The sequence below is a fragment of the Pinus tabuliformis genome, chromosome X (assembly GCF_031772625.1).
Source record: "Pinus tabuliformis cultivar Carrire ecotype Pingquan chromosome X, CPIR1, whole genome shotgun sequence".
NCBI lineage: Eukaryota > Viridiplantae > Streptophyta > Pinopsida > Pinales > Pinaceae > Pinus > Pinus tabuliformis.
The window spans coordinates 967,722,480-967,741,466 of NC_142308.1; positions in this window are offsets into that span (position 1 = coordinate 967,722,480).

Here is an 18,987-nt window from a genome sequence, read left to right on the forward strand (position 1 = left end):
CCTCACCATGATACCTCTCTATAACACTGGTATCAAAGAAAGGTTTAAAGGGAATGGAACTACTTTGATACCACCCTGTAACCACCGCACCCCACATTTACCCTCTTTTACAATATATCCAAGGTAAACATGAGCTAATAGTTACTATACATGACCCAACATCCAAGTTCTAGTTATGGAAGTGGGGCCTAATATCCTAACACTTTACAACAACCTCCTAGGGACACCTGATCACTGAGATGTCATACAACACCCAATGGTGATCCTCCCCTGAGTTGTAACTTTTTTTTTACCTAACTTTATATCCCATTCGTACACGTGCAGGATAGTGCACGCAGATAGAAGGCTCTAGGCTCATTGCTAAAGCATATTTCATGCACCTACAGTTGAAATTCCCCAGTTCTAAGGGTGTGACCACGAAATATGTTCTAGATGTTTAGGATAGTCTTCAAGCCACTACCTAGATCTACCTATATTCTTTCATAATTATGTCATCCAACTCATGCTTTCATATAAGATAACTAAGATATGATCAAACCTTGGAGTGGATCAATAACAAGATCACATCATATAATGATAAATATACTATGCATGTAACCAACATTTATCCAGAATAGAACCATGAAAAACTAGTCAGAAAATCATACATAGAATTAGAAATTGTGCTCATTAATCTCAATAAGGTTCAACACATAATAACATATGAAAATTTCATCCAAGTCGTGGACTTCCATGTACCACCTGACCATAGATTGGGCTGGAACAAATCTTTCTTTCAGCAAAACACCCCCTGTGCCATATTCCAAGCATCAATGTGGGATCTCATTGGACAAAAAAAATATAACCAAATAGGGACTCCAAAGTTTAAACCACCTCCAACCTCAAGCCAAAGTGATCTCACCTAAACTAGTCTAGTGATCACCAAACCAACACAACCTTGGATGTCTCAGAATTTCTTAGACATACCTAAAGGAATTTTCCTGTCTCCACCCACCTATCAAGGGCTTCTCGGAGAAAACCATCTCCACCCCCAACCCTCGATATTTTCTTGAGACCACCTCACCCATATCCAAAATCTTCAGGCAATCCAAAGCTCAATAAAAAATGAATCCCAACACACCATGGCTATCCAAGAAATGGCTAGGCAAGGTTGCAAAAACTATCAATCCAGGTAAAACCAATGTCAATGACAACAAAATAATCATGTAAACCAAATTCATGCATCATGTTTTAAAATCCTAGCAAGGAAATCACACATGGAAAATGTTATCTACAAAATCCTCCTATTCTAGCTGCTCTTCCAACCATTTCATTGCGCTCCTTTGCTTTCCTTTGCTTGCTTGTATCCAAGTGCTCTTTTCCTCCAAGTCCAAGTGACAATACCTCAATGTCCAAGTGAATTCTAGAATGTCCAAGAGTAACGAATAGTGATCAAGAGAGATCAAGAGTAACTAAGAGTGACTAAGAGAGTCATAGAATGTTCTCCCTCTCCTTTTATCTTCTTTTCCCTTTTGTTTTCCTTAATTTTTCTTCATTTTCTATTGCATGCATATTATTGTCTCTTCATCTTCTTTTTCTCCTATTTTCATTTATTTCTTTAATTAATTACCATTTATTTACCTTTTCCTTTTGCAAATGTGAATGCCAATTTCCATAGCCAATAATTAACCACAAGTGATTCCCACTTTAATTTTTTCCCCCTCATTCAGCTTGGAATACGTGTCCCATGACCTTGGTCTTATTTTTCCTTTATAATGTCCTTCCATTTACATGGAAAATCAAACTAGGGTTGTTACATTGACTTTAGGCTATCTCATGAGTCTTGGATCATCAACTATCTCCTATAGATCATGTAAACAACTAGTTCCATCAAATTCCACAACAAAGGTAGAATGTGTGGAAATTGTAGAAGCAATAAACAAGATAATAGCTAAGGAAAATATTTGAATATTTGGAAAAGAAACAAGTGAATTCTTCTCCTCTTCTAGTTGACAATATTTTTATAATCACATGCCCCAGAATCCAAGTTTCCATGATCAAACCAAACACATCAAAACTTATATCATGTATATGCCAAAACTATTCATTTAAGACATTTCTCCACAAATGACCAAAGTGCAAACATCTTCACGAAAGCACTTGGAAGAGAAAAGTTTGACAATTACATAATGATGCTTGGAGACCCCTTTGGCCTGGGGGGTAATGTTGGATTCAATCCTTAGGGATTTTATATTAATTGTAAATATTGTAAATAATAGAAAATGAAGAGTCATAGGTGGATAGGAAGAGCCAATTGACCTTAGGATATGAAACCAAAGCTCCCATGAATTGTTTTATATAGGATATTTCTCATTAATGTGAATCATCCAACATTTAAGATATTCCTTTTTCACCACTAAGGCTTAATCAAATTAGCACAAGTTGATGTCGATCGTAGCCTTAATAAAGCAAGTGTTTGGAGTTTCAGGGTTTTTTGAAATAAATTATAGGGGATATGAATATCAATGTAAATATACTACTATGGCTATGAAGTCAAGAGGAACCAAGTGGAAAGATAAGATCAAGAAGAAAATACTCTTAAGGTCAACTATATGGTACTTGTGAATTCAGGAAAGAGGTTAGAAACCTATAAGCTAAATTAATTCCTTCTCTAATCAAGGGAAATAATGAAATCATTGTTTCACTAGAATATACCCCTCCAATGAGAAATCCCTCAATCACAACATCAACTATGGCATGAAATGATTCAAAACCCTTGATAAGGAACTAACAAAGAGGATTAAAACTTTCCCCGAGCCAACAAAGGAGAAAGTGTGAGAACAACCTCTAGACATCCATGCTCCAACTAACAAAGTTTCCCTTCAAACGGATCAATCTTAGTAGCCTTGTGGTCATCTTGAAGAATCATAATGATTCCTTTAATGATGTAGAAAAAATAACTAAGAAATAAAAGCTTCTAAGTCGAAATAATCGACCACACAAATAAGCCTTTAACACCAAAACTACTCCAATAAATATATTTCCATTAAGGTCCAAGGAGAGGAATTCTCTAGAAATATAGTCATGGGTGAAAATAAGGGAGTGCATCTTTATAGGTGATGCTACTCTCCCTTTATAATAAAATAATAGTTCTTTGAGTGATTCCTTAAATCAAGCTAAGCAAATCAGAATGCCAACTAACTAGGTTATCACAACAATAAAATAAAAGGTTGTCAAGCCACATGTACAATGATAAGATGAGTCAAAGAACCAAAACGGGGGTTGGTCCACCAAAGAACAACACAAATAGTCCAAATTGCCACGTATAACCTCAAAATCGTCCAAATTTGGTCTAGATATTCAACACCCAACATGGAAGATGGATCAAAGAGTGGTGAAGGGTACTTTCAAGTCAACAAGATTCCAACATCCCTCCTCCTTTGATGCAACAACCTTAAAAGTGTTGTATGATATTTATTTAAAGGGATCAACATTAAAAGAACAACCCCATAAGTTATGCTAAATAAAGGTCAAACAAGTCCAAACAGTGTCCCAAATGAAGCCCCATGGTCATACCTTGTGTCAAGGCACTCCTTGAAGCATGGGAGATGCCCCTACAAGTCAAAATTGGGTCATTAAATCTTCATCTAGCCAAGTGACGTCACAATATAATGAAATTAATCCTTATTCTACCTCATTTTTTCTTCAATTCAATACTTTAAGGAAATTCCACATCATCCAATCCATATCAAGAGAGTGCTACCTTGTCCTAATCACCTCTTCAACTCATCAAGTGTTGGAACAATACCTCACAATTGACACGTGTGAAAATTGGTCCTTTTCCCTCTACATCAGCCCATAAGGTGAAAAATGAGGAAAACACTCAATAGTGTTCCACGTGGCATGGATAGGTGTTCTCCAATTTTCCATAAATAGTTCCAAAACTACCTCAAGAGGTGCGACCTAATATAGGTGAAATGCGTTAGAAAATGTAAAAGTACCCAAAACACAGAATGTAACGACAACCCATATAGGAGGGCTATGCCTTTCCACAAACTGCTTTGTTCACCAAAAATGTACTAGGGGAGGGCCTACTAAAAGGATGGATAACAAGTGGCTCCAATTGTGGGACATGTTCTCTTCTTGGGAGTGTGTGAGAACCTTTGAATATTGTCAATGTACATGTAAGCTCCACATAAACACACCAATAAGAAAATTGTTATGCTGCTGTCTGAGTGGACTTATTTTGATTTCTACGAATTGATGAGCCTCATTGCTGCGTAATTATATGGGCCTTAATTCACCTCCTAGCTTAGTCAAACAAAATTTTCTCACAACTTATTACATGTTTTTGATTATATTTTGTTTATGAGATGAGTTAGAGTTGGATATTATGCCTAGTGGACTAATATGCATTGAATGCAAGATTGAAGGAGAAAATCAAGGAATTTTTGCAAATACTAAGGTTAAAACTCGAATGGGACAAGTGAGATGGATTATAATAGGTAAATCCTCCTCATTTACTTATCCCCCATTCAAATATTCCTCCATCCATCACACCAGCTCGAAGTGAAAGCAGCCAAGCCATGAGGATTAGAAGGTAACCAAGCAAGTAAGAGACAAAGAGCTATTTTATCTCGAGTTCAGGAGCTGGGCCTCCCTAATTTTAAGGAATTCGTTGGGGACTTTAGTTCTATAAGTAGAGAGGCCTAGAGCCTCATTAGGATTCATATTTTTATTGTAAAACTCTAAGCTATTTTTGAGCTCCAGACTTGTGAAAGTTCTATGGATGTAATTTGTTGTTTCGATAATAATAATGAGTTTTGTTTTGAGCCAGCATTGAGTCAACTCAGAGGGTTGAAGCTCTTGGGTTAGGGCCAAACCCTAGCAGCCAAGGCTCCTCTTTCTTGTATATGTATGTTTAGTATAGTTTCATAGCTTCATTGTTAATTTGCTTTTAGATGCATTTCCATTACAAGTAGTGTAAATTAGATTGGTTGTTTATTAGTTTGCTTGCATTTATGTCTTACTTCAGTAGCAGGTTAGCAGGGATGAAAGGATCACCATAAGGTTATCATCAGGTGTCTCGGCCTCACCTCCTCCCTCTGGGATCATGACTTGAGGAAGGGACCCTTAAGTAGCCCCAAAAACACAAATTTCTAGTTCTTTTATGAGCTTTGGATTTTGATGTCTTTAAATTAGTATTTGGTTAGTTTTGCAAGGTAGGATTCCATTGTCATATTTTTCATCTTCATTTTTGCAGTAGATATCGTCCATGCTTTCTTTCCTTTCAGCAACTTTCCTCATGCATAATGTAGGCAGTTAGTTCATTAATTTTTCTTTTCTAGTTTATGAGAATGTTTCTTGTTTACATAGCTTTTTGGAAAATATACATGTTTTATACAGAGCAGGTGCTTTAAGAGGAGACTAAGACATCATAGCCAGTAGCCATCTTCCACTCCATCCACCTTAGCCATCCCTTGTGTTCACCGTCACCTTCACTAGTTTTCACCATTTTTCATAGAAATTCTTCCAAGCACTTTGAGCGAATCCAGCCATATACTATCTTTGATGTTGACTTCTAAGTGAGCCTAGACCTTCTTCCACTCCATTCCACCCATCACACACCTTTCCTAGGCCTTCAATCACCTCCAACACCTCACATTTTTCTCTCGGTTGTATCCTATAGGTTTACAGGGAATCCTGTAGGTTTTCTTGAAATGGCTTGTTTTGAGGCCAAATTGATGGAAAACCTCTAGGAAGTCACCAAAAGCCTCCCAAGGGTCTTCCACACCATCCCACCATCTCATAACCCATCCAGCCATCCTCAAACATCCTTAATTCACCTGCCACATCAACAGAAGAAATTAGTTTGCATACTTGATTTTGCATACACAGACAAAAAGGAAAAAATAGATTTAGGTCAGTCTCTTTACTTGCACATTAGTGACGTTTGATGCTTCTTACTTCTATAACTTAGATAGTAGCATTTGGTTAATGTTTATTTATCATTTCTGCAAAGCATAGTTTCTTAGCAGTTAATTAGGAAATGGTGTGATTTAGCATTAAATGTCGACCTTCTCCATTATTGCAGTAGAGTAGCTCTCTCTCTTAGAGTAGATTTGCCTTTCTTCCATAAAGAAATCAAGTTTCTTCTGACTCCATGGAAGTCTGGCTTGAAACCCCAGTGGTCTCTCGCCAGCTAAAAAGTAACAACAGGCAGAACCATCACATTTACTTGTGTATATAGCACTGTCACCTCCAAGTTTGTACGAACCCAGGTTGATAAAGTAGAGCTAGTAGCCCAGGAGTTGCAACATCCTTGTTGCAATACTGGTGCTCATCACTTTTTGGCGCCATTGCCATGGAGGTTTCTAAGTAAAATGTGATTACTTCTTTCTTTTCTTCTATTTCTTGTCTTCAATATTCTACCATTAGCTTATTTCTGCAAAAGTAATCTAGTTGTTTCATTTCTTCTATTTTGCATTTTCTTCTTTCCTTTGCATTTCGCAAGAAAGTTTTCAATTCAGTAAGTAGCTTTTTCATTCAGTCGATAGTTTTCATTCAATCAGCAATTTCAATTTTGCAAAGTACTTTCCAAGTCTGAAAAAAATACAAAAGCAAACCAAAAACATTTGCTTTCATGCCTCGTAGGAATAGGGAGAACATAGGGAAATTTTTGCTAAATACCCCCACTGCATCAAACAAATAGGCTTCCCTCTTCTTCGGTGGCTGCGAACTAGAGGAACCCTTAGGTGAGAAACCTGACATATTTGAAGAACCTACAGGGGGAGAAGAGGAAGAACCCATTCCTACTTAACCAATGGTTGAAAACAGAAATGACAGAGGGAATAGAGAGAGAGTTGAGGGTGCCTTCCCCATCAGGGAAACCAATGGGGACACTAAAATGAAAAATATAAGCCCCTCTTCCCTACCTCATTTCCATGGCTTGACCACAGAGGACCCCGTCACTTTCCTATTTGAGTTTGTTCTTATATGGCGAACCTATGACTATACAGATGATGAGCAGAAGTTAAAAATATTTCCATATACCCCCAAGGATGCAACATTATTCTGGCTCATGGGTTTAACTGGGGATAACACCACAACTTGGGCTCAGATGCAACAAGCCTTTAATAAAAAATATCAGGACTACTATCAATCAAAGGATACTAAAGAGGAAATTTTCAGTATGACCATAGGCAATGATGAATCTCTAGAGGATTACGAAGAAAGGTTCCAGCTTAGTTACAAAAGGGCCAGGTGCACACTTGAGCTTGAGTCACTAAAGTTGGTCCTACTTAGGGGAGTACTAGAAAATCTTCTGGATACCCTACATTTGTTAGCAGGAGGAGATATCTACCAATTACCCTATGAGGATATCAAGACTATCTTTAGAAACCATTCTAAGGCAACTAGGAAAAAGGGTAGGGGTAGTCAACCTATGGTTAGTACATCCTCTTCCAACTCATCCATAAAGGGTGAAATTGGAAACATGTTGGAAGATTTCAAAAGTGAAATGCTCCAAGCCCTTTCCTTGTAAATGGACACCATGCACATTAAGTGAAAGCAGGAGGAAGCAAAGAAAGCCTTGGCCATTTTTTGTCCTAGATGCACCAAGAGGCAAACTAGAAATGAATGTCCATTGAATTCTATTGAAAGTTGATCAGTCTATGAAGAAAACCACTCCATAGAGAAGTTCCCTTCTTTGCCTGGACTCAAAGTTGTATATCAACGAGATGAAGGGGTCAGTGGGCAGCTCTTCTCCATAAACCAAAGGAGACCTCATGGGCCTCGATCATACTAGCAGGGAATGCAAGGGTTGTTCCATGCATATTACAACCCCAACCAAACCACAACCATGCCTTCTTGGGGACACCCTACTCATCCTTTTCAGTCTACACCCCCTCCTTGGTCCTTTGTATCTCAGTATCACTCCCAGCCATCCAGCCAATCATTTCAACCTTATGCTCTACCACAACCTCAGTGGAATTCACCACCCCAGGGGTGGAGGCCCAAATACAACAATTCTCTAGCTCTATTCCCTCCACCACCTGCCCAAACACAGCTGTTGCACTTTTCTCCACCCAAGAAACCCCAAATTCTTTCCCAGCCAAATCTGAACCCGAAAAACAAGTAGGCTTAACAAGTATATGTTGGAGAGACATCATATCCAGCTTATTGTGTGGAAATCCAGGAGATTAACCTGAGATCTGGGAGAGTTCTCCTGGATAACCAACCTCCACTTCCACCCAGGGAGGTTGAGGAAGAAATAGAGGAAATAAATCTTAAAGTGAATCCACCCTTTCCTAAGAGATTAACCCAACCACTCTATCCTACCCCAGAATAGACTGAACTTCTAGGAGAATTGAAAGATCTATGTGTAAAGATTCCACTTCTCCAACCGATAAAATATGTTCCTATTTACAATAAGTTTATTAAGCAGAAGTGCTTCAAGCATCCAGGGAGGCAAAGAAGGGATTCCCCTACCATTTATGTCATTGGAGAATTGTCCGATTTAATGCTGGGGTAGGTAATTTGTTCAAAATATTTAGACCCTAGAAGCCCTGTAGTAGATGTGCACATTAATCGCACCATTGTCCCACACACTTTGATCGATCTTGGGGCTTCCATTAATGTGATGACCAAGGACACCATGCTCAAGCTCAACCTCCAAGGTTCATTGAGGAAGACCAAAATAGTTCTACAATGTACAAACCACTCCATAGTAACCCCTAAGGGGATTATGGAGGATGTGATGGTCTCCATTGACTCTTGGGAGTACCTTGTAGATTTCATAGTTCTCCAGCCAAAGTTTAGGCTTACTGGTTACCCTCTCATCCTTGGGAAACCATGGTTGGCCACTGCCGATGCTTACATTAGCTGTAGAGCTGGGAATATGACCATCAAGAATGGGAATATGTCCAAGCAGTTAGTCATGTACCCTCCTGCTCAGCCTTCTCTAGAGCATGCTTTACCTTTATGGTTGGAGGAGGAGGAAGAAGATGAAGTTTATTACACCCAACTTTATACTTTAGAAACAACCATGGGAGGAGGACAGCAGGATGAGGATGGTTTGATTGAACACCTACTCCAAAGTCCAACTCCCAATTCATTTCCCTTAGAAGATGTAGTAAAGGAAACCCAGAACAATCATCCAATTGACTTATGCTTGGCTGATTCCAACCCACTCCATGTCAAAACCATAGAATTCAGCCCGGAGAGAACCTTGAAAATCAATCCATCTCTTTCTACTCTCCAAGAAGAGAAGTTATGCAACATGCTAAAGGAAAATATAGAATCCTTCACTTTGAGTTACAAAGAAATGAAGGGAGTAAGCCCCTTAGTTTGTACTCACCACAGATACATCAAAGAAGGTTGCAATCTGGCCTGGAAACCCCAAAGGAGGATGAATCCAACTCTTAAATATGTAGTCAAAGAAGAACTGCAAAAACTGCTAGATGCAGGATTCATTTACCCTATCTCCGACAGTGAGTGGGTCTCTCCTTTGGTGTTAGTTCCAAAGAAAAATGGTAAGTGGAGAATTTGTGCTAATTACAGGGATTTGAACAAAGCCACAAAGAAGGACCATTTCCCTCTACCCTTCATTGACTAAGTGCTAGATGAGCTGGCAGGGAAAATATTTTTCTCTTTCCTAGATGGATTCAGCGGGTGCAACCAAATCCAGATCAGCCCGAAATACCATGATAAAACCACCTTCACTTGTTCTTGGGGTGCTTTTGCCTATAGGGTCCTTCCTTTTGGCCTATGCAATGCTCCTGCCACTTTCTAGAGAGCAGTCCTGAGTATTTTCACCGAATTAGTCCATGATGCGGTGGAAATTTATATGGATGATTTTACACATTATGGCTATGATTTTCAAGAAGCTTTGTCTAACCTAGGCAAAGTATTACACAAATGCATTAAAATGAACCCGTCTCTCAATTGTGAAAAATGTGAATTCTTGATGACTAAAGGGACCATGCTAGGTCATTCAATATCTCAACAAGGACTATAGGTGGACCAAAACAAAATAGCTATCATCCAAAGGGTCCCACCTCCTTAAAAACATAGATATGTTAGGAGTTTCCTAGGGTTAACTGGATACTATCAAAGGTTCATAAAGGACTTCAGCAAGTTGGCCTCTCCTTTATTTGGTTTGTTGTCCAAGGAATCTGAGTTTATATGGTCAAAAAGTTGTCAAGAGGCCTTAGACATCCTAAAGGACAAGTTAACCACTACACCAATTCTCTGAGGCCCAAATTGGGCCCTCCCCTTTCATATTCATGTTGATGCCTCACACAAAGGAGCAGCCCTAGGTCAGATAGATGAAAAGTTGCATTATGCTATCTATTTTATCAGTAAGAATATGTCAAAGGATGAACTATATTACACAGTGACCGAAAAGGAACTCTTAGATGTTGTGCATTCATTGAACAAATTCAGGAATTATATTATAGGTTATAAAACATTTGTGCATACTAACCATGCTGAAATCAAATATTTAATGAATAAACCAGATGTGAACGCTCGGATTATAAGATGGTTACATTTATGAAAGTAGTTTGATCTAACTATTATTCATAAGCCTGGTACAGAAAATGTTGTTGCAGACTTTTTGTCTAGAGTAAAGTAACCTGCAGGTGAAGAAGGAATGGTTGATGACTAGTTACCGGATGAGCACTTATTTTCTATTTCATTTCTCTCTCCATGGTTTGTTGATATAGAAAAATATTTGGTATTAGTACAGTTCCCACCGAACTTTTCCTCCAAAGAAAAGAGCAAGATAGTAAGGAAGAGCTCCCCCTTCACTTGGATTGGGGGCAATCTATTCAAACTTGGCCCAGATCAAATCTTGAGAAGGTGTACCAGGGAGAAGGAAGTCTTTGACATCCTTCTGACCTATCATGATGGGCCTTGTGGAGGTCACTTTGCAACAAAGAGGACATCATTAAAAGTATTACAAGTAGGCTATTATTGGCCCACTCTTCATTAGGATGTCAAAAGATATACTAGTTAGTGTGATCAGTGCCAAAGGATGGGAAGGCTTACTCGAAGAGATGAAATGCCTCTGTGGCCTCAAGTGACTTTCAAGCCATTTCACAAGTGGGGCATGGAATTGATTGGGCCTATTGACCCTCCTTCCAAGCAAAAATAGTGCATCATTGTGTGCACTGACTATTTGACTAAGTGGGTTGAAAACAAGGCAATTAAGGCAACAACATAGGAGAAGGTGGTTGAGTTCCTAAGGGAGAATGTATTCTACAAATTTGGGTACCCTAGAGAGCTGGTCACAGACCAAGGCAGCCAGGTTACCTCCAACATGATGGAGGACTTGCTTAGCCAGCACAAGATCAAGCATAGAACCTACACTCCCTATCATCCACGAGCTAATGGGCAAGTGGAGGTGACCAATAGAGCACTGGAGGGCATCTTGACCAAAGTGGTAAGTAGCAGCAGGAAGGATTGGGCAAATAAACTATTGAGGCCACCTAGGCCTATAATACCACATGGAAGACCACCACTGGATTCACACCCTATGAGCTGGTCTATGGGAAAAAGGCCCTGTTGTCCATTGAATTTGAGTATAACACATTAAGGATGGCAACCCAACTAGATCTAGATCTCAACAGTGCACAAAAGTATATATTGCTTTAGTTGATTGGTTTGGATAAGTTCATATTGCAAGCCCTCCTACATACAGAGGTAGTTCAACTTAAGAGGAATATCTGGCATGATAAAAACATCAAGGAGAGAAAATTTCAGGAAGGTGATTGGGCATTTTTATATTATTCCAGGTATAAAGACTTCAAGCGAAAGTTAAGGACGGGATGGCTAGGAAATTTTTTTGTGGAAATATGCCATGATAATGGTTCAGTGCAAATCAAAACCATAAATGAAGAGGCCATTCCTTTACTTGTTAATGAACACCAATTGAAAATTTACAAGAGACATTTATCAAAACAAGAGTTCATTAACGATATCAATAAAATAGTAATGATAGTGGAACAAGTTTCAGCTCCTGCCTCATCAATTCACTGAGAAAATAAAAAAAGAAAAATAAGGACTCGAGTGAAAACCTCCATGAGGCACGTGAGTCCGACCATTGGGTTGAAAACCTCTTGGGGCGGCCCAATGGTGTCAAAAAAAAAAAAAGAATAAAGAAAGGTCCCTAGGTGAAAACCTCTCTTGAGGTGCCCAAGGCAAACATCTAGGGTGAAAACCTCTCAGAGGTAGCCCAATTGTTTTCAAAAAAAAAAATCACGAAATTTCCATTCGCAGGTCAGAAAGAAGGACGGTCAAAAAGAAAAGGAGGATTAGAAAGAGACCACTGTCACTCACATTTTTATTTTACCACTCATTACCATTCATTCCTCCACCATTCCTATCATTTTTTCCCACTCCTTTACTTCAGTTTACAAAGGGACTGTGTTTTCTACAGGATCCCTTGAAAACCTACGGGATCCTGTAGGAATTACAGTGACCCAGAAATCCTACAGGAGGTAGTCCTAAGGAAAATAAATGACTTTATATGCCAACAAATTGCACCCCCTTCATCATCATTCCATTACCATACTGTACTCACCATAATTCCATCACCCCTGAATTCACCCTTAGTAACAAAATCAGTTTCATTTTTTTTTCATTCTTCGAGAAGAAGGGAAGTGGGGAGGAATAGAGAGCATCACCTAAGTATTCCTTCTTCTCCACATTCCTAGTCTTTCTTTCCATCCATGTCACCATCTCAGAAAAGTGTATGATTAAGAGTTATAATGGAGAAGCAACTACAGGACATCCTATAGGAAATCCTGTAGCAGCCTATCCCACATAATACAAATCATAATAGTAACAAGCCTCCAACATGATGATCCAAGAGCAAAAGGAGATCCAAAGCAGCACCACCACTACCATCTTCAACCACAGGTACTTGCACAAAAAAAGGAGTCATCAGAAAACAACAAGAAAGGGAAGAAGAATAGCATGCAACCATACACACAGCAAGCACCTCCAGTATTCAACAATTGCAGTAAGGTATTGGCACCACATGTAAGTATCCCGCTCACTCTCTCACATGCATCATGTAGTCAAAAAAATGTTAAAGTTACAAGTGAGTTGGTTTATAAGAAAAAAGGTGGCCAGTTAACTTGGCCACCTTTTCTTAGTCAACAAAGACAGCACAAGATGTTCTCTCACACGTGGCAGCAGTCAACTCAAAAACAGAGAAGGAGAAGGACAAAAGCAGTTAAAGCTACGCATGCATAAGGTGGGAGTTGATTACAAGGAGTGGGGAGTTATAAGGTGGTAGTGGGGACCAATGGTCCAAAAATGGAAACGTACCTCTGCTGCCAGCACACCACCTCACCCTGAATGACCATAAGAGGAAATAATCATCATCCCCATGCATTCATGCATTCACTTCCTCGAAGCTCACTCTCACAGGTCACTGTCATACCCAAGAAGCCTACCAAAAGAAAAACTCCATTGTTTTACTGCATAGAAATTCCTACAAGATTGCACAGGAATTCCTACAGGATCATGCATAGGAATTCCTACAGGATCATGCATAGAGACTGTCTACAAGATTGGCTGAGAGGTTTTTCAGAGGGGAAAACACAGAAGTTGGCCACTGCAAACACTATGAAGAGGTAGGCTCTATAATTACATCCCTCTTTACAATTAATTGAACCAAAAATCCTCTAATTTTGAGTGAATTTAGCGGCTGTGTAAGTGAATTACACATAGTCATTTCAGTTTTGGTTCTGCATTTGAAAATTGTGTCAACCATCTCATCTCCTCAAAACCTCACCAACCAAGATGACATAAGGGTTTAATAAGAGGGAGCCCACAAAAACTATGAGAATCTACCAACACCCTCAGGTACTAGAAATATGCACCAAGAATAATTGGATGGGGTATTTCAAAAAATTCAGAGGGTATGATGATGAGGTGGCCTGAGATTTTGCTCTCTTCCTCATTCCACTCACCAGAATCCATGCCACTATTGTGGTAAGAGGCCTCTCCAAAGAACTCACTCCTGAGCTCATCAGCAGAGTCACCACACTTTCCCTAGGAATACCATTGAGGAAGGAAGACAAAGGAGATAGCCAGGTTTCCAAAAGGAAATTCTTTTTAGAAGGTGAGGAACCCACTTAGGACAAAAATGGAGTAAGGAGAGAAAGTCTGCCATATCATTGGAATGAGGTAAGATACCAACTTATCAAGTACATTTCATGTGAGGGTAGGTATAATGTAATTTATGGCTATCATTTTAGGCTTCTTGAAGAATAGTGGTTGTAGTTCTAGATCAAGACCCTAGCACAGAGAGGCACCATGCCATTTCAGAACTACAGGCAGTTCATTGATCTTTGTGATCATAGCACACTAGAAGATAGGGCCAAGATGGTTTAGTTTTATTTACACAACATGGCCCTAATAGACATGAATTTATGGGACCCTAATTCCAAGCTAGGATATTTACAGTTGATGGCTTTGGCATCATGAATGAACCATCAGGAGTCAAGGGCCGCAGAGATGAAGAAGATATTGGAAAGAGAGAAAATTGAACCTCTTATGATCAAGGCTGAACAATCAGATCCGATGGCCCTCATCCATACCCATTATTTGATTGCAAATGATCCTCATCTTGCACCTAGAGATCTTGCTGCCCAAGAGCAAGCAATTTCACATTTTGAGGACATGTTCAGGCTATTAGGGGATGATATCATACATGCTCGCCTAAGGAGATGGAACACATTGCCATACAACTTAAAGTTAAGAGAGTACCACTCTCCACAAAGATTGAGAGAAGCACTAAACAGGGCACCCATGTACAAGAAATCTATGGAAAGGCTGAAAGTCAATTGGATTGGCCTGAAACTTAGTCCACCACTACTCTTAGGAATAATAGAAGGAAGGAAAGAAGAAGAAGAAAGGAGGCAGTGGGAGGAGGTAGAAAGGAAAGCAGGCTTCTATGAACAAGAAGAGGAGACCACAGCAGAGGCATGGGATGTCATGGAGGCCACTAGAGCTATGAAGGATATCGATATTGATTGAGCTGCTCAAAGGATGAGCAACACTTTCAGTAGGGGGTGATGATGAGCCTCATCATTGGGTAATTATATGGGCCTTAATTCACCTCCTAACTTAGTCAAACCAAATTTTCTCACAATTTATTACATGTTTTTTATTATATTTTGTTTATGAGATGAGTTAGAGTTGGATATTATGCCTAGGACTAATGTGCATTGAATGTAGGATTGAAGGAGAAAATCAAGGAATTTTTGCAAATACTAAGGTTAAAACTCAAATGGGACAAGGGAGAGGGATTGTAGGAGATAAATCCTCCTCATTTACTTATCCCCCATTTGAATATTCCTCCATCCAACACACCAGCTCGGAGTCCAAGCAGCGAAGCCATGAGGATTAGAAGGCAGCCGAGAAAGTAAGAGACAAAGAGCTAGTTTATCTTGAGTTCAGGAGCCGATACTCCCTGATTTTAAGGAAGTCATTGGGGACTTCAGTTGTATAAGTAGAGAGGCCTAGAGACTCATTAGGATTTAGATTTTCATTGTAAAACTTTAAGCTATTTTCGAGCTCCAGACTTGTGAAAGTTCTATTGATGTAATTTGTGTTTTTGGTAATAAGAATGAGTTTTGTTTTGAGCCAGCTCTGAGTTAACTCAGAGGGTTGAAGCTCTTGGGTTAGGGCCAAACCCTAGCAGCAAAGGCTCCTCTTTCTTGTATATGTATGTTTAGTATAATTTCATAGCTTCATTGTTAATTTGCTTTTAGATGCATTTCCATTACAAGTAGTGTAGATTAGATTGGTTGCTTATTAGTTTGCTTCCATTTGTGTCTTACTTTAGTAGCAAGTTAGCAAGGATAAAAGGAGCACCATAAGGTTGTCAGTAGGTGTCTCAGCCTCACCTCCTCCCTCTAGGATCATGACTTGAGGAAGGGACCCTTAAGCAGCCCTAGAAACACAGATTTCCAGTTATTTCATGAGCTTTGGAGTTTATTGTCTTTAAATTAGTATTTGGTTAGTTTTGCAAGGTAGGATTCCAATGTCATATTTTTCGTCTTCATTTTTGCAGCAGATCTAATCCATGCTTTCATTCCTTTCAGCAACTTTCCTCATGCATAATGTAGGCAGTTAGTTCATTAATTATGCTTTTCTAGTTTATGAGAATGTTTCTTGTTTCCATAGCTTTTTGGAAGATATACATGTTTTATGTAGAGCACGTGCTTCGGGAGGAGACTAAGACTTCATAGCCAAAAATCACCTTCCACTTCATCCACCTTAGCCATCCTGTGTGTTCACCATCAACTTCACTAGCTTTCATCATTTTTCATAGAAATTCTTCCAAGCACATTGAGCGAATCCAGCCATCTACTATCTTTGATGTTGACTTCTGAGTGATCCTAGACCTTCTCCCACTCCATTCCACCCATCACACACCTTTCCTAGGCCTTCCATCACCTCCAACACCTCACATTTTTCTCTTAGCTGTATCTTCTAGGTTTATAGGGAATCCTGTAGGTTTCTAGTACATCCTGTAGGTTTTCCTAAAATGACCTATTTTGAGGCCGAATTGATGGAAAACCTCTAGGAAGTCACCAGAAGCCTCCCACGGGTCTTCCACACCATCCAACAATCTCATAACCATTCCATCCATCCTCAAACATCCTTAATTCACCTGCCATGTCAACAGAAGAAATTAGTTTGCATACTTGATTTTGCATAAAAAGAAATAAAGGCAAAAGCAAATTTAGTTCAATCTCTTTATTTGCACATTAGTGATGTTTGATGCTTCTTACTTCTATAACTTAGATAGTATCATTTGGTTCATTTGTATTTAGTATTTCTGCAAAGCATAGTTTCTTAGTAGTTAATTAGGAAATGGTGTGGTTTAGAATTAAATGTCGACCTTCTCCATTATTGCAGTAGAGTAGCTCTCTCTCTTAGAGTAGATTTACCTTTCTTCCATCAGGAATTCAAGCTTCTTCAGTGAATCCATAGAAGTATGGCTTGAAACCCCAGCGGTCTCTCACCAGCTGAACAGTGACAACAGATAGAACCATCACTTTTACTTGTGTATACAACACTGTCACCTCCAAGTTTGTACGAACCCCGAGTTGATAAAGTAAATCTGGTAGCCTAGAAGTTGCAGCATCCTTGCTGCAATACTGGTGCTCATCACCAATTTGTATTATCTTGGTGAGGGGGCTACTAGGTAAAGTGAGTGATCCAATGCAACCATATTATCATATCCAAGGTATAGTGACATCTTCCTATGTTTTTTTCATCATGTAAAATAAGGAAATGTCAAAATCTGGATGATTGTAGGTTGGTCTCTCCACCATTTCTAAGTTGATTACAAAATTGTGCCACTACAGATCAAGATTAACTCCCATAATATGTTGATAGTGATGAGGGTTGCTACCATATTCTTCTATCCAAACCTATAGAGGGTTGTTGTACATTTCACTTATCGAAGACTACACAAAATTTCAACAATCATTACCAATGCATCCACTATCTTCCAACTTCGATACTTATCCTTTGTTGCCACCAAAGGTTCCTTTTTGTTGTTTGAACTATTGCTCCTAGATTGCTTAATGGAATGAACGAAACTAATGATATTTTTTTTTAAGAAAAACAAATACCTGCCTCAAAGGCCACCAACTTCAAACCCTGACAAAGCTATTCTTCTACGTTATATTGCAAAGTATACATTTGGATAGCCTAACATAAGCGTGGAGACTAAACAACTAACTCAACTATATCCTAGAATACCTTAGTATATTGGTTTACACATACCTGAAGAAGGTTATTATAGTTGTTATCATCCCATGGTGTAGCCTCATACCTTCTAAGAAATTCCAGGATTTGTGCTTGGTGATTTTAACCCTCTTTAAACAGGGGTATCTATAGACTCATTACAACATCTTTAAGAACCATTGTAAGCCTAAGGTCACAAGTCAAAATCCATGTAACAACCATATGAGGCCTTGTAGGCATCCTAGACCCTGTGTCATGTTGAGTCAATATTGTTTTGGTTAGAGCATTCCCTGTCCCTTTGAGTTTGCAATAGTTTTATTTCATCCCTAATAGGATTGGATGGCTTGAGTTAAGCTTATAAGTGGACTCATGGTTTTGTGGAATCTTTGCAGTGTAGGGGTTATCACCAGTGTAGGGGCCAGTCTAGCCCATGTTGGGTGCACCTATATCTTTCTACATGGTTATAAGTCTATGAATATAGCAGTCTCATAGTCAATGACATTGTCATGCTTCCAAATGAAATTCACATTTCCTAAGGAAAAGTGATCCTAGAAGTCCAAAATTCAACAAGGTCCTAGAACGTAGAGCTCAGTGAGAGGATGACATGCCACGTAAAATCTTTACATTCAGATAAGGAATTTTTGAGATATGGGTGGTCAAAGGAAGCCAAATAGGGGTGTGAAACTTTCCAAGGGCATAACATCTAGAGCATTGCATTATTTTGGACAATTGTTATGTCCAAAATTATCTACTCACCAAGGGTAATAAAACCAATGTTATAGAAACAAATATTTTTAATGATTTGGAGATGCTAATTTTGACCAAATTATTTAAGAGTTTGGCCCAACTTATGTGTCAGTGATGTGGACCTTTTTGAGTTGGCTCATATTGTAATGTGGCATTATGAATGAGCATTTAAATAGAATGGAACACTTGGCTTGATAGGCTAACACATTTGAGAAATTGAGGGATGAAAATACACTTATTAATGCATAGAAACTCAAGAAAATATAAAAAATAGTGGTTGGAAAGTCAATATAGCTATTGGAATGCATTATTTATGAAAATATGAAGATAGGGATGAAGAAATTGTTGTTATAAGTCAAATTGATTAGTTTTCTCTAGTGGAGCGAATTACTAAGGGAGAATATTTCAATTTCCAAGGAAAGATAAATAGTAAGAGAAACATTGGGCATTTATAGAAGGATGTTGAGGATAAATGGACAT